Here is a 13,128-nt window from a genome sequence, read left to right as displayed (position 1 = left end):
ATGGATTTAACAATGTACGGACCTAACCAGTTTGGTCTAAATTTTCCTTTTGGATCCAACACATTTTTGCGAAGTGCCTTAAGCACCAAGTCACCTTCCTTGATGTTTCTAGTCTTGACTTTTTTATTGAAATTTCGTGCCATACGTTGTTGGTAGGTTTGGACATGATGCAAAGCTGCCAAGCGTTTTTCGTTAAGACTAGTTCGTCATATCTTGCTCTAATCCAGTCGACTTCATCTAGTTGGCTTTCTAACGCGATTCAGAGAGAAGGGATTTTGAGCTCTATTGGTTGTACAGCTTCAACTCCATATACCAAAGAGAAAGGGGTAGCCCCCGTTGATGTACCAACTGAGTTCGATAACCCAAAGGGCGAAATGTAGCTTACTGGGCCAATCTTTGTAGTTTTCCGTCATCTTTTCGATGATAGTTTTCACATTCTTATTGGCTGATTCAACTGCACCATTTGTTTGTACCCAGTAGGGTGATGATCTGTGATGCTTGATATGATATTTCTTTAATAGTTTTGCGCTCTCGGCTTGGAAATGCATCCCATTATCACTGATCATCTCATTAGATACCCCATAGCGGCATATGATATTTTTCTCAATGATTGAGCTACATGTTTTGCTGTGAGCTTAGTATATAAAGCAGCTTCGGCCCATTTAGTGAGGTAGTTGATTGCTTCAAGGATGAACTCATGTCCCCCTTGTCCTGATGGCGTTATCTTTCCAATGATGTCGATACCCCAAGTAGAGAAAGGCCATAGAGAAGTATATGTGTAAAGAAGCGAAGGTGGAACATGCTGTAAATTTGTGTAGACTTGACACTTCATACATTTCTTAACGTATACGTGACAGTCTCTCTCCATAGTAGTCTAATAAAAACCTTATCGTTGAATCTTTTGGACTAATATTTTAGCTTTCATATGCGTTCCACATATTCCGACGTGAAGGTTTTCCATGGTTTTGCGTGCTTCAGTCTTCGCTATGCACAAGAGTTTCTCCCTAAGCGGTCCTTTTGTGGAGTTCTCCTTTGATGAGCACATACTATGAGGCCAGGAGCCTCAAAGCACGGCGTGCCCTTTTATCAGTATTAGGAGGGTATTCTCCCTTCGTCACGTAATTAAGGATATTAGTGAAGGAGTTATGTCTTTGTCGTGTGCAATTACTAGATATAAAAATAGATCAAATTATGGAGATAATTAAATTCGTACATTTGGGTCGTCGTTAAATCATAGCTAGAGGTACTAACGATCTTTGGACTAGTAAAATAGCCCAAAGCCCAATTGGACGGATCTTATAAGGTTACACAAAGGGGCTAGATCGAGCATTAGAGGATGAGGCCCATTATGGGCCTCATCACTCTAGGTGGCCGGCTATATGAAGGATTAGAAGAGGTTTTGGGCTTCGTGCCCTAGTCTAATTATAATCAGGTTATAAATAGACTAGGTGCCTAGGTTTGCATGCAAGCAATTAACTGATTAGTGTGATCAAACCCGAATTAGAAAACACGAAACCCAACCCCTCTCAAAGTCCTCTCTCTCACACGGCTCTCTCTCTCCTCCTCCTCACGCCAGTGGTGTCTCGTGGTGGTGGTGGTTCGCGCGGTGGTAGGTTGTCCGTAAATGTGGTGATCGCAGTTTTCCTTAATCACTCGACCAATCTAGTATTGGTGGACGACTCGTTCGAATTTCGTGGACTAAGTAGAGGCGCAACGCTTGGGGCTCTATTATCTCTCTAATTTTCCTGTTAAATAGCTTTGTGGAATTCTGACAAGGGTTAAATCGGTCGCTACAATCTAACTCTCAATCAAACAATACTTATACGAACACCCTATAACCAAGTACAATGGCAAATAAAGGTTCGGTCCACGAGGAACGAGAATAATTGCAAATCAATCTTAAACCTAAGCTAGTTCGAAATCAATGGAAAATGGTGTTCTAAAATACTACTAATAAGATGGAATTAATCAATAAACTAAGACACTAGGGAGAACGGGAATTCACCAAACCATTGGTAACTACGCAACAAGGAATCACAGAGACAAACGGGATATGCAAAGACTATATGTCTGATCAATATCATGTGATAGGAAGACAACGGGCAATACTAAGCTTGGATTTCTCATGCACTTAACATTACTCGATACATAATCAAACCACATTCAATAATGAAATACTCAATTCACAATCTCTTGTTCAAATCAAGGATATCATGCAATCAAAATCAAGATTCTAGGTTAGCTACTCCTATTATAATGAATTAACATGCAATCGCATATAATCAATTTAATCACAATCCGTTTATCAAAATCAATCCTCAATTACATAGATTACCTAGGCCGGGTTTCATCCCGAAACCCTAGCTAGGAGACTACTCACACATATTCATAATCAAAGCAATAATGAATTCCAAAAGCATAATAGATATAAACATGAATTCTGATTAAGGAATAATAAAGCTTGATTAATAAACAAGAATGAATAATACCAATTGTATTGATGCGAATCAATGGAAAAGTTCAGAACTTTGATATCCGTCGTCAATGAATAATACAAAGAATCTTCGCAAATCTTGCTTCAAATCAATCCAAGAAAACTAAAATCTCTAGAAATATCTCTAAGAAAACTAATGAATCTCTAATACTAAGAACGTTCTCCAATAACTCTCTACAAAGGCTCTCAAAACTATCTCTAAAAACTGTCTGTAAATCCCCTTAAAGTTGGGCCTTATTTACGTCTTCTAATGCGGAGAAGTCAAGCGCGCAGTTAACCCTGGATCAGCACGGCCGTGCTGTATTTGGCACGGCCGTGCTAGCTTGTCAGTAAGTAAACCGGATTTCTTCTTCAAATTGGCACAGCCGTGCTATATATGGCACGGCCGTGCAGCTTCCTGGCACGGCCGTGCTAAAAATGACACGGCCGTGCTGAATATGCTCTAGCACGGGGCTCATACTGAAGCTGACACGGGCACGGGCAACATCTGGCACGGCCGTGCTAATGGCCTGCACGGCCGTGCGGGTGCGTGGATACTGACACGGCCGTGCTATTGGCTTGCACGGCCGTGTTGCCTTGCCTGGGGTTGCTTGCTTATAGGCCAGCACGGGTGTGTCTATGGTAACACGGCCGTGCTGCCTGTGCTATGTAATCAATGCACGGCACTTGAACTTCCTTAACTCCTCGGACTCCGGTCAAGGCTAGCTCGGTTACGCATCAAGGGCTCGGGATCCGATTAAACTCGGTTGATATTACCTGAAAACACATCAAAAACAAACCGAAAACCCGTGAAGCACGTAATATGGGGAACGTAAGCATAACAAGGTAATAATCGGCCAAAGCGGCCCCAAATACATCCAAAATCATCCTAAAATATGCTCTAAAGCGCGCCCTAAAGTGCGCTTGTCAAAACCCCCCCAAGCTACACTTTTGCTAGTCCTCGAGCAAAAACCAAGGGATACACACACAAGATCAAATAAACTATGCCATTGCGAACAAATCAAATTAAGCACGGAATGAAATCAATGGATCCTACTTAGAACAACCATGCACGGAAGGAAAACTCACTCAAACAAGCAACAAGACACACAATCCAAAATATCGTTGATCAAATGCGAACAAGACCTAAACCAAGCATAGAGAACAAAGAAATCATGCTTCCCTCTAAACCCGACCAAACCGGCCACGTCCTCCCCTTTTGCTTCAAATCACCACCCTAATTGGCCCCTCGTGATTCCTCGAAGGAACCGGAAGAAGTGATGTTTTGAGGAAATAACAAAGGTATCCCGACATCTCGATTACGCATAATCTTTCCATAGGGTTGAAAGGTATCTCCCTCCACCGTTTGAGAACCGAACACCTCTAAAGTCTAAGGGTCTTAAAAGGGTTGTAATGTATTGGCAATGGGTAAGGTAGGTGAAAACAATTTAAAAAAGTGGGGTTAATTCCTAAATGAAGCGCAAGAATCACAATTCTCAAAAACAATAGTTCAAAAGATGTAATTCACTTTCCACAATCTCATTGATTCACATTCTTACACATCCCAAATTATCCATATAATACACACTCAAATGACCTCTTTCAAACTTCAAAACTTTATTTATGTGTCCTTGCCTTTTTCACAATTCGGACGGCTTTTCTCTTCTTCTTTTTTTTTCTTTTTTTTATTGATGGCAAAAATGACTTTCACATTACATATTTACAATTAGGCTCACTTTCACACCTGCTCAAACCAACTATCAAACTTTATTTCTTGATTAGTAAACAATAAGCTCAACAAACCTATCTAGGTAAACGCTTCACAACTAAGGGTTGGTAAAACATTGGCCATCGGGTTTGTAACACGGTTAACCAAGAATGGAATTAAAGCTCAACATGGTTAGCAAGTAAGATGATGTAAAAATAAAATCAATTTTTAACAAAACAAAAGGAACAAAATAAGAAAAATGAAAAAGGTGCCCTCTTCATTCCTTAAAAGTGTCAAGTCGGTCTCGGGAGCTACTAGTCAACACAAAGATCGAAAAATGCGTAATCAAGGATCCAAATATGCCACTCAACAAGAATGATGAAGGCTAGAACAAATAAACCTCACGGGATCTAACAAATAAAGCAACTACCAATCAAGGGGGTCAAATCCACAACCGGGAAGCGACTCCATCTTACCACAGCCCAAAGGCATAGAGTTTCACATGACAAAAGTGTTCTATTTCTACCCTTCGCCTAGACTCGTCCACATTGATCAACAATAGACTCGAACTGTGTATTCATCACTGGCTTAAGTGGAAATAGACATTCCATACACATTCATTCACATTTCGAATCCAACATGAACAATATTCCAAAATTTTGCAATTTGACAAGTTTATTATGATCCAACAACATAGGAAAAGACTACGAGGCATATCATATAAGCTAAACCACACATCCTCATAGCAGAAGCTTTTCCTATCTAACACAAACATATGTACAACTAAGCCAACTGAATAAGTTGAAAGGCACATAACGAGGCATAAAAATCACATAAAATCCCAATCGACAAACAAGTGATCGAATCATATCAACATCAACGATCCCAGGTTCCTTAGAACCGATCAAACATCCTCGAACCATTCAACTTCTTCCTAAACTAAACTATCCTAAGCACAAAAAAAAAGAAAAGATCTCACCAAATTTGCTTCCCGGGAGCTCCAATTAACGGCCATAGCATCGTTCTTCAAACTCATGCCGCGTCTCGAATGTTCCCAATCTGCAAAAAGGAAAGACATACTAGCAAACAAGTTAAGGTAAGTCTAGGAAAGTAGTAAATCTTTTTTTTTTTTTTTTGTTTTAGAATGAATACAAGTAAGACCCCCCCCCAAGCTAGAATCAAACATTGTCCTCAATGTTTATACATCAAGGACTTACAATAGTAAGGAGAGGGAGGTAACTAAAGGGAAAGGGAAAGGGATCACGAGCTAGGCCCGCCCGGGCCATAAGGGAAACGGGAGGCCATATCATCAACACTCCTCTTCAGGTCTCTGAAGGCGGAGGTCATATCCTCGTTCGACCGGCGCAAATGCGCTACCTCGAGCTTCAAATCTTCCATTCCTTGGCGGAGCCAGGCGAAGTCTTGCGCCGGGATCTGCTGGGCCGCATCCGGGCCACCCTCCTCGTCATCATCATCATCATCAGCATCGTCACCTCCTTGGCCCCCGTGGGCCTGCTCATCCCCCTGGTGAGGCTGGGGATTGCGGTCTACATACTCCGTGCCTCCGTCCTCGTGCCAGGCGAAGTCGGGGTCGAAGATCCAGTTGTCTTTGTTGTAAACCACCGTCCACTCCGGATCGGGCAAGTAGGCGTATGGCTTGCCTGCTACGAGCCACAAATAGCAATCCGGCTGGGATGTCCCTTCAAGCCACTGCATGGCTCTCAAGGTGCGCATATCAAGCCTCGTAGTGCCTGGGATAGCCTGCAATTCAGAAAAATCAATCCCATTATATTGCGCAAGAATGGTGATCATGCCACCGATAGTAATATCACCCCTACCCCGGGCTACACCGTCGAGGTGGTCTAGTAACCACGCTCCCATGTCTAGACGCCCGTCCCCACGGGTGAGGTGCCAAATAATCTGTAACTCCCTAATGGAGACTACACCCGAACTATCTCCTCTAGAAAAGATAGTAGAAGAGAAGGTCATGTGGGACAACCGAAAGGCGGGATTGACGACGGAAGTCGCCTTATCCCTACGGGGATCTCTATCCATTTTCCCCGTGATTTGCCGCCAAAACAACCCGGAGTTGTAGTGTTTTGAGTGGCCATCTTTAGGACCATATTTCAGGTCGGATGTCCACCCAAAGGCGGCATTAACTTGGGCCACCGACATTTGAATGGTGCCCGAGTTCATTAGTTGGAAGGAGAAGTACCGGGGTGAGTTATTCTCATCCCAATGCACGTACAAAGAAGACAAAAATTCGAGGGTAAGCCTCTTGTAAGTGAGAGCATGCATGGTAAGGAAAGAATTAAAGTTGGTAAATGAAAATAGTTGAACCATGTCGCTTTCGATCCCTAGAGCCCTAGCGGCTAAAGGGTCGTAGAACTTGGTAGGCCGGATCGGTCGGTGGGATAATCCTACAAATTTGTCCAAAAAAGACGGGTTATTAAAAACAATACCCATTGTGTCCACCGTGGGTGGAACCATGGATGAGGATGCATCGTCCCGACCCGGTCTCCTAGTCGATGTCTTTGTTCTAGGCATGTTTGATTCAAGAAATTAAGCACAATATACCAATTAACAAGCAAGAAACTATCCTAGCATGCAATGTACTACCCTAACACTACTAGTTCACCCAAACTTGCAACAATAAAGCACAATTCAACAACAAATATTCAATAAAACGAATGAAATTGGACAAAAATTGCGAAAATCAATGAGTTTAAGAACGAATTCACCGAGGACTCCACAAAGTGGAGTTGTGGCGAGCTCAAAGAGGGCCGAATTTTGCGTCCAATCACTTGAAAAATGCTCCAATGCAAGGAGGGTGCCGAGATCTTGAAAGAAGAATATAGGGAATTAGGGTTTGATTTGAGGAATTGAGGGAGGAGGTTGGGGGTTTGGGTTAGTTTAGAGAGAAAAAGGGTAGGAAAGAGTGTTAGAGAGTTGGGGAATAATGAGAGAGTTTGAGTGAAATCGTGTTTAAAAAACACTAAAAGCTATCCGGAACCCGCGTTGCACGGCCGTGCTATAATTGGCACGGCCGTGCTGAGGTTTGGCACGGCCGTGCCGAATTTGGCACGGCCGTGTTGGCTTGGCAGGCTTTTTTGCGAAATTGAATTTCAGATGGCACGGCCGTGCTAAAATTGGCACGGCCGTGCTATTACTTGACACGGCCGTGATGAAAATGGCACGGCCGTGCTAGATTGTCAGTGGGCTTTTGAGGTTTGGCACGGCCGTGCAGATTGTGGCACGGCCGTGCATGATTCTTGCACGGCCGTGCTGTCTGATGGCACGGCCGTGCTGTCTGCTGCAGTCTGCAGGTTTTCTTTTCCTTCAAGGCACGCATCACTCTCTTCATTCCGACTTCTAACCAATCTTCTACCTGCAAAAAAACACACAAGAGCACACAAAACTCACACAAATTAGGAGCTAAACCAACTACAAAACAAAAGAAACTACTCTAGTAAAAGCAAGAAAATCGGGTTGCCTCCCGGAAGCGCTAAGTTTAACGTCGATAGCTTGACGTGGTCACATTCAACTCTTGTGACCGCATTCGAACACATCTATCACACCAACATGGGCTCCCTCATAGTATGTCTTCAACCTTTGCCCATTAACCACGAAGGATTGCAACCCACTAGAATCATAAAGCTCAACCGCACCGGAAGGGAAAACATCTTTGACAGTGAATGGACCCCTCCATCTTGACATCAACTTACCAGGGAAGAGCTTCATCCTAGAGTTATATAAGAGGACTTTATCACAAACATTGAACACCTTCCGCTCTATCTTTCGGTCATGGAACTCCTTAGATCGGGACTTGTATAGGTTCGCACTGTCATATGCGTCCATCCGAAGTTCCTCCAATTCATGAAGGTCCAACATCCGTTGCTCTCCCGCGCTTGCTAGATCAAAATTTATCTTCTTGATAGCCCATTGAGCGCGGTGCTCTAGTTCGACTGGGAGGTGACATGCTTTCCCGTAGATCAAGCGGTATGGGGTGGTGCCTATTGGGGTCTTGAAAGCACTCCGGTATGCCCAAAGTGCATCATCAAGCTTATCGGACCAATCTTTCCTATTCTTCGCCACTGTCTTCTCAAGGATGGACTTTATATGTCGATTGGAGACTTCCGCTTGCCCACTAGATTGAGGGTGATAGGTTGTCCCGAACCTTTGATGTACTCCATTCTTTCGAAGCATCCTTTGAAAGGCCCATGCACAAAGTGTGACCCGTTGTCACTTATAATCGCCCTAGGAACCCCGAACCTTGGAAATATAATCTTCTTGAAGAGTTTCACCACCACCTTGTGATCATTTGTAGGGGAGGCAATTGCTTCCACCCACTTAGACACGTAATCCACAGCCACAAGTATGTATTGGTTCCCACGGGAGGAAGGGAAGGGTCCCATAAAGTCAATGCCCCACACATCAAAGATCTCAAGTTCAAGTATGGGTTTTTGAGGCATTTCATTCTTCTTGGAAATGTTTCCACTCCGTTGGCAAGCATCGCAAGTCTTCACAAATGCCCACGCGTCCCTAAAGATATGGGGCCACCATAGCCCACATTGCAAAACCTTTTGGGCTGTCTTATTAGCCCCCATGTGACCTCCGCAAGGGTCGGAGTGGCACATTCTTAGCACACTATGAACTTCTTCCTCCGGAACGCACCTTCTTAGGAGACCATCTACACCTCTCTTGAACAAAATTGGATCATCCCATATGTAATGCCTTGCATCTCTCCTAATCTTCTTCCGTTGGTTTCTGGAGTAATCGGGGGGAAACTCCTCACAAGCCAAGTAGTTTACCAAATCCGCAAAACCATGGTAGAATCTTCTCCTTGAGGAGGTATAAAACATCATCCTTCTACTCATCACAAATGGGCAGCCCATCATCTTCTTGTTGCTCCCTCTCCATGCGCGAAAGGTGATCCGCAACCACATTCTCGGCTCCCTTCTTGTCCCGGATCTCCACATGAAATTGTTGTAAAGAGAGGACCCATCGGAGGAGGCGTGGTTTGGATTCTTTCTTCGAAATTAGGTACTTGATGGCAGCATGGTCGGTATAAACAATCGTTTTGGAACCAATGAGGTAGTCCCAAAATTTCTCAAATGCATGAACAATGGCTAGGAACTCTTTCTTTGTAGTGGTGTAGTTCCTTTGTGCTTCATTTAAGGTCTTGGACATGTAATAGATCACGTGAACCCTCTTCTCAACTCGTTTCCCAAGAACACCTCCAATAGCCGTATCACTAGCATCGCACATCAACTCAAAAGGTAGATCCCACCGTGGTCCTTGCACAATCGGTGCCGAAATCAAAGCTTTCTTAAGTGTGTTAAAAGCTTCTTAGGCACTCTTTGGTCGAACTTGAAGTCGACTTCCTTTTGCAATAGACAGTCAAAGGCTTGGCTATAAGAGAGAAATCTTTTATGAATCGCCGGTAGAAACCCCGCATGCCCTAGGAATTGTCTTACCCCTTTTGCATTGATCGGTGGTTGTAGCTTTGCTATAACTTCAACCTTTGCTTTGTCCACCTCTATGCTTGCATTTGAGATCTTGTGACCGAGGACAATACCTTCTTCAACCATGAAGTGACACTTCTCCCAGTTCAGGACTAAATTCACTCTCTCACACCGTTGTAGGCACTTCCCCAAGTTCACTAGGCAATCATCAAAGGAGGCTCCCCCAACAGAAAATCGTCCATGAAACCTCCATCTCGGCCTCCAACATGTCCCAAAAATGCTCATCATACACCGTTGAAAGGTGCCTGGTGCATTGCAAAGTCCAAAAGGCATTCTCTGTAGGCAAAAGTACCATATGGACAAGTAAAAGTCGTCTTCTCTTGGTCATCCGGGTTTATAGGTATTTGGAAAAACCCGAATAACCATCAAGAAAGCAATAATACTTGTGCCTAGTTAGTCTTTCGAGCATTTGATCAATAAAAGGGAGGGGAAAATGGTCCTTTTTGGTAGATGCGTTTTAGACGTCTATAGTCTATGCACATCCGCCAGCCGGTCACCGTTCTAGTTGAGATGAGCTCACCATTCTCATTCTCAACTACAGTCATTCCCCCCTTCTTAGGGACAACATGCACAGGGGAAACCCATCTAGAGCTTGAAATGGGGAAGATGATACCTGCATCAAGAAGTTTGGTGATTCTTTCTTCACCACCTCCCCCATTTGAGGATTGAGTTTCCTCTGCCTCTCAATAGAAGGCCTGGCACCATCCTCGAGAGTTATGTGATGCATACATATAGCGGGGCTAATACCCTTGAGGTTATCAATGGTATAGCCTATGGAACTTTGATGCTCTTTCAATACATCACACAAACTTCCGAGTTTGATCCGCATCTAAAGAAGAATTCACAATGACAGGATAAGTTGAATCAGGGCCAAAGAAATTCGTACCTTAGATTTAATGGTAGAGGTTTCAATTCTACCTTAGGGGCCTCGTTTACCTCTTTTGTGGTGGCCTTAGCAAGTGCATACATGGGTGTAATTTCCTTGAAACCGTTATCACCATCATCTTCCTCTAGCATTTGCTCCTCTATGTACCTGCTCTCATCGGTATCACTTGGCTCAAGATCATGGTTAGTAGAAAGCAATAGTGTATGCATACTAGAGACAATCGAATCAATAGTGTCAATCATCATGCAGTTTTCGGAAGTAGACAAAGGATATTGCATGCTTTTGTTCAGATCAAATTCAAGGACCTCCTCTCCTACCTTTAAAGAAATCTTGGCACTCTTCACATCAATGAGAGCACCAGAGGTAGCTAGGAAAGGTCCCCAAGAATAATAGGTATATGATTATCTTCATCCATTTCCAAAACTACAAATCCACAGGTATCACAAATTTCCCAACTCGTAGGGGAACATCTTCTACCTTACCCTTTGATCGAACGATCAGCTAACTGTAGGGTAATGTTGGTAGGAAGAAGTTCTCCTACCCCTAATCTTTGATATACAGAATATGGCAATAAGACTAACACTAGCCCCAAGATCACATAATGCATTATCAATTTTCATTTTATTAATAGCACAAGGGATTGAGAAATTACCTGGGTCTCCCAATTTGGGAGGCATCTTGTTCATGATGATTGCACTACAATTCGCGGTGAGGTTAACAGTTTCCACCCCATCACAATTCCTCCTGCCACTCAAAATATCTTTCAAAAACCTAGCATAGTTAGGCATTTGTTTTATTAGCGTCGGTGAATGGTATGGAAAGGTGAATTTGCTTCAAAGTATCTAAAAACTTACCGAATTGAACATCCAACTTATGTCTCACAAACTTATGGGGGTAAGGAAGTTTTTGCAATAGATTGGGTTCTTTGACTTGTGTTACTTCCTTTTCATTTAAGACCTCTACAGTTTTATCATTCTCTCCGGTCCTCTCCTCTCACTCTCTATAACAGTATCAGTGGTAGGTGTAGTCACAGATTGACTCCTAGGGGGTACTACTTCATCGCTCCCCTCAATGTCTTTCCACTCCTAGTGGTGATAGCATTTACAGAGTTTTTAGGGTCAATACCTTGAGGTGGGAGTTTTGACACTCCAACCCCATCCTTTATAGCACTAGCCAACTGAGAAATCTGGGTTTCAAGCATTTTATTATGTGTCATCACTTCATTAAACTTTTTGTCACTGGTGGCCATGAAAGTGTTGAACATTTTGGTCTGTGCTTCCATCATCTCCTCCAAACTAGTCCTTTGCGATGGTCCTTGAGCATTGTAGTTGTCATTAGAGGCTCGGGAGCCACGCGCATTAGACTGTTGGGGATTTTGATTTTGGAAGTTGTTCCTGTTACCATTGTTATTCCAATTTCCCCTGTTATTGGCATTAATGTTCTGATTGTATTGCCCTTGATTACCTGCATTTTGTTGGTAATTATTCTGATTACCAAAATTACCATGTTGATTATAAGACCCTTGGGGATTTTGGTCCCTTTGGTTCCTGTTTCCCCACTGGTTTTGCTGTTGGTAGTCAGAATTATTACCCTGTTGATTATAATTGTTCCCTCTTTGATTAGGTGGTAAATATCTGTTATTGTCATTCCTAGGTCTATTATCATAAGACAAGGCATTGACTTGTTCATTATCACACACTCATTACCATCATTATAGTTGGATTGAAATTGGGAATCTACGTTACAGGCAGAGGTATCATGGTCATAAGACCCACAGTTTTCACAGAATATACATCCGGCAGGCATATTATTAGAGTTAGAGTGCATACCTGCTCCCTTAGAATAGGATGGAAGATTTTGATGCGGTGGAGCGTTGAGCTTCTCTTTGATAATTGACATTTCCTTACCTAGATTTACAATTTGCGATGTCAAATTCCCGATTGCATTAAGATGGTCTACCGAATAGACCGCTCCTCCACTCTTGCTCATGGCCTCTCGCTCTCCATCTTGCCAATCCATGTGGTGTCGTACCACATCTTCTATGATATCAAAACTTCTTCTTCGGTTTTGTTCATAATGGGGCCACCTGCTCCCGCATCCAAACTGGTCTTCCTTGAGGACTCAATCCTCCATAGAAAATCTGTAAAACTTGATATGTTGGGATTCCGTGGTGTGGGCACTCTCTTTGATACTCCTTGTACCTTTCCCATGCTTCGTAGATTGACTCCCACTCCTTTGCCGAAATCCCTGGATCAAAGCTCTAGCATCGGCCGTCTTCTTTTGGGAATAAAATCTTCCAAGAATGCTGTCGTGACATCATCCCAAGTGTGTAGAGAGTTCGGCTTCACCTCCTTCTCTAACCATTCGAGAGCTCTCCCAATAAGTGAAAAGGGGAAAAGCTTCAATCTCACGAACTCTTGATTCACCCCATTAACCTTGATGGTATTGCAGTACTTCTCAAATTCGTTCAAATGAGCCAAAGGGCTCTCATGCTTGGCACCACTAAACTGCCTTCTCTCGATGAGGGTGATCATAG

This window comes from Chenopodium quinoa, unplaced genomic scaffold, assembly GCF_001683475.1.
Source record: "Chenopodium quinoa cultivar QQ74 unplaced genomic scaffold, ASM168347v1, whole genome shotgun sequence".
NCBI lineage: Eukaryota > Viridiplantae > Streptophyta > Magnoliopsida > Caryophyllales > Amaranthaceae > Chenopodium > Chenopodium quinoa.
This window is presented reverse-complemented; position numbering follows the sequence as displayed.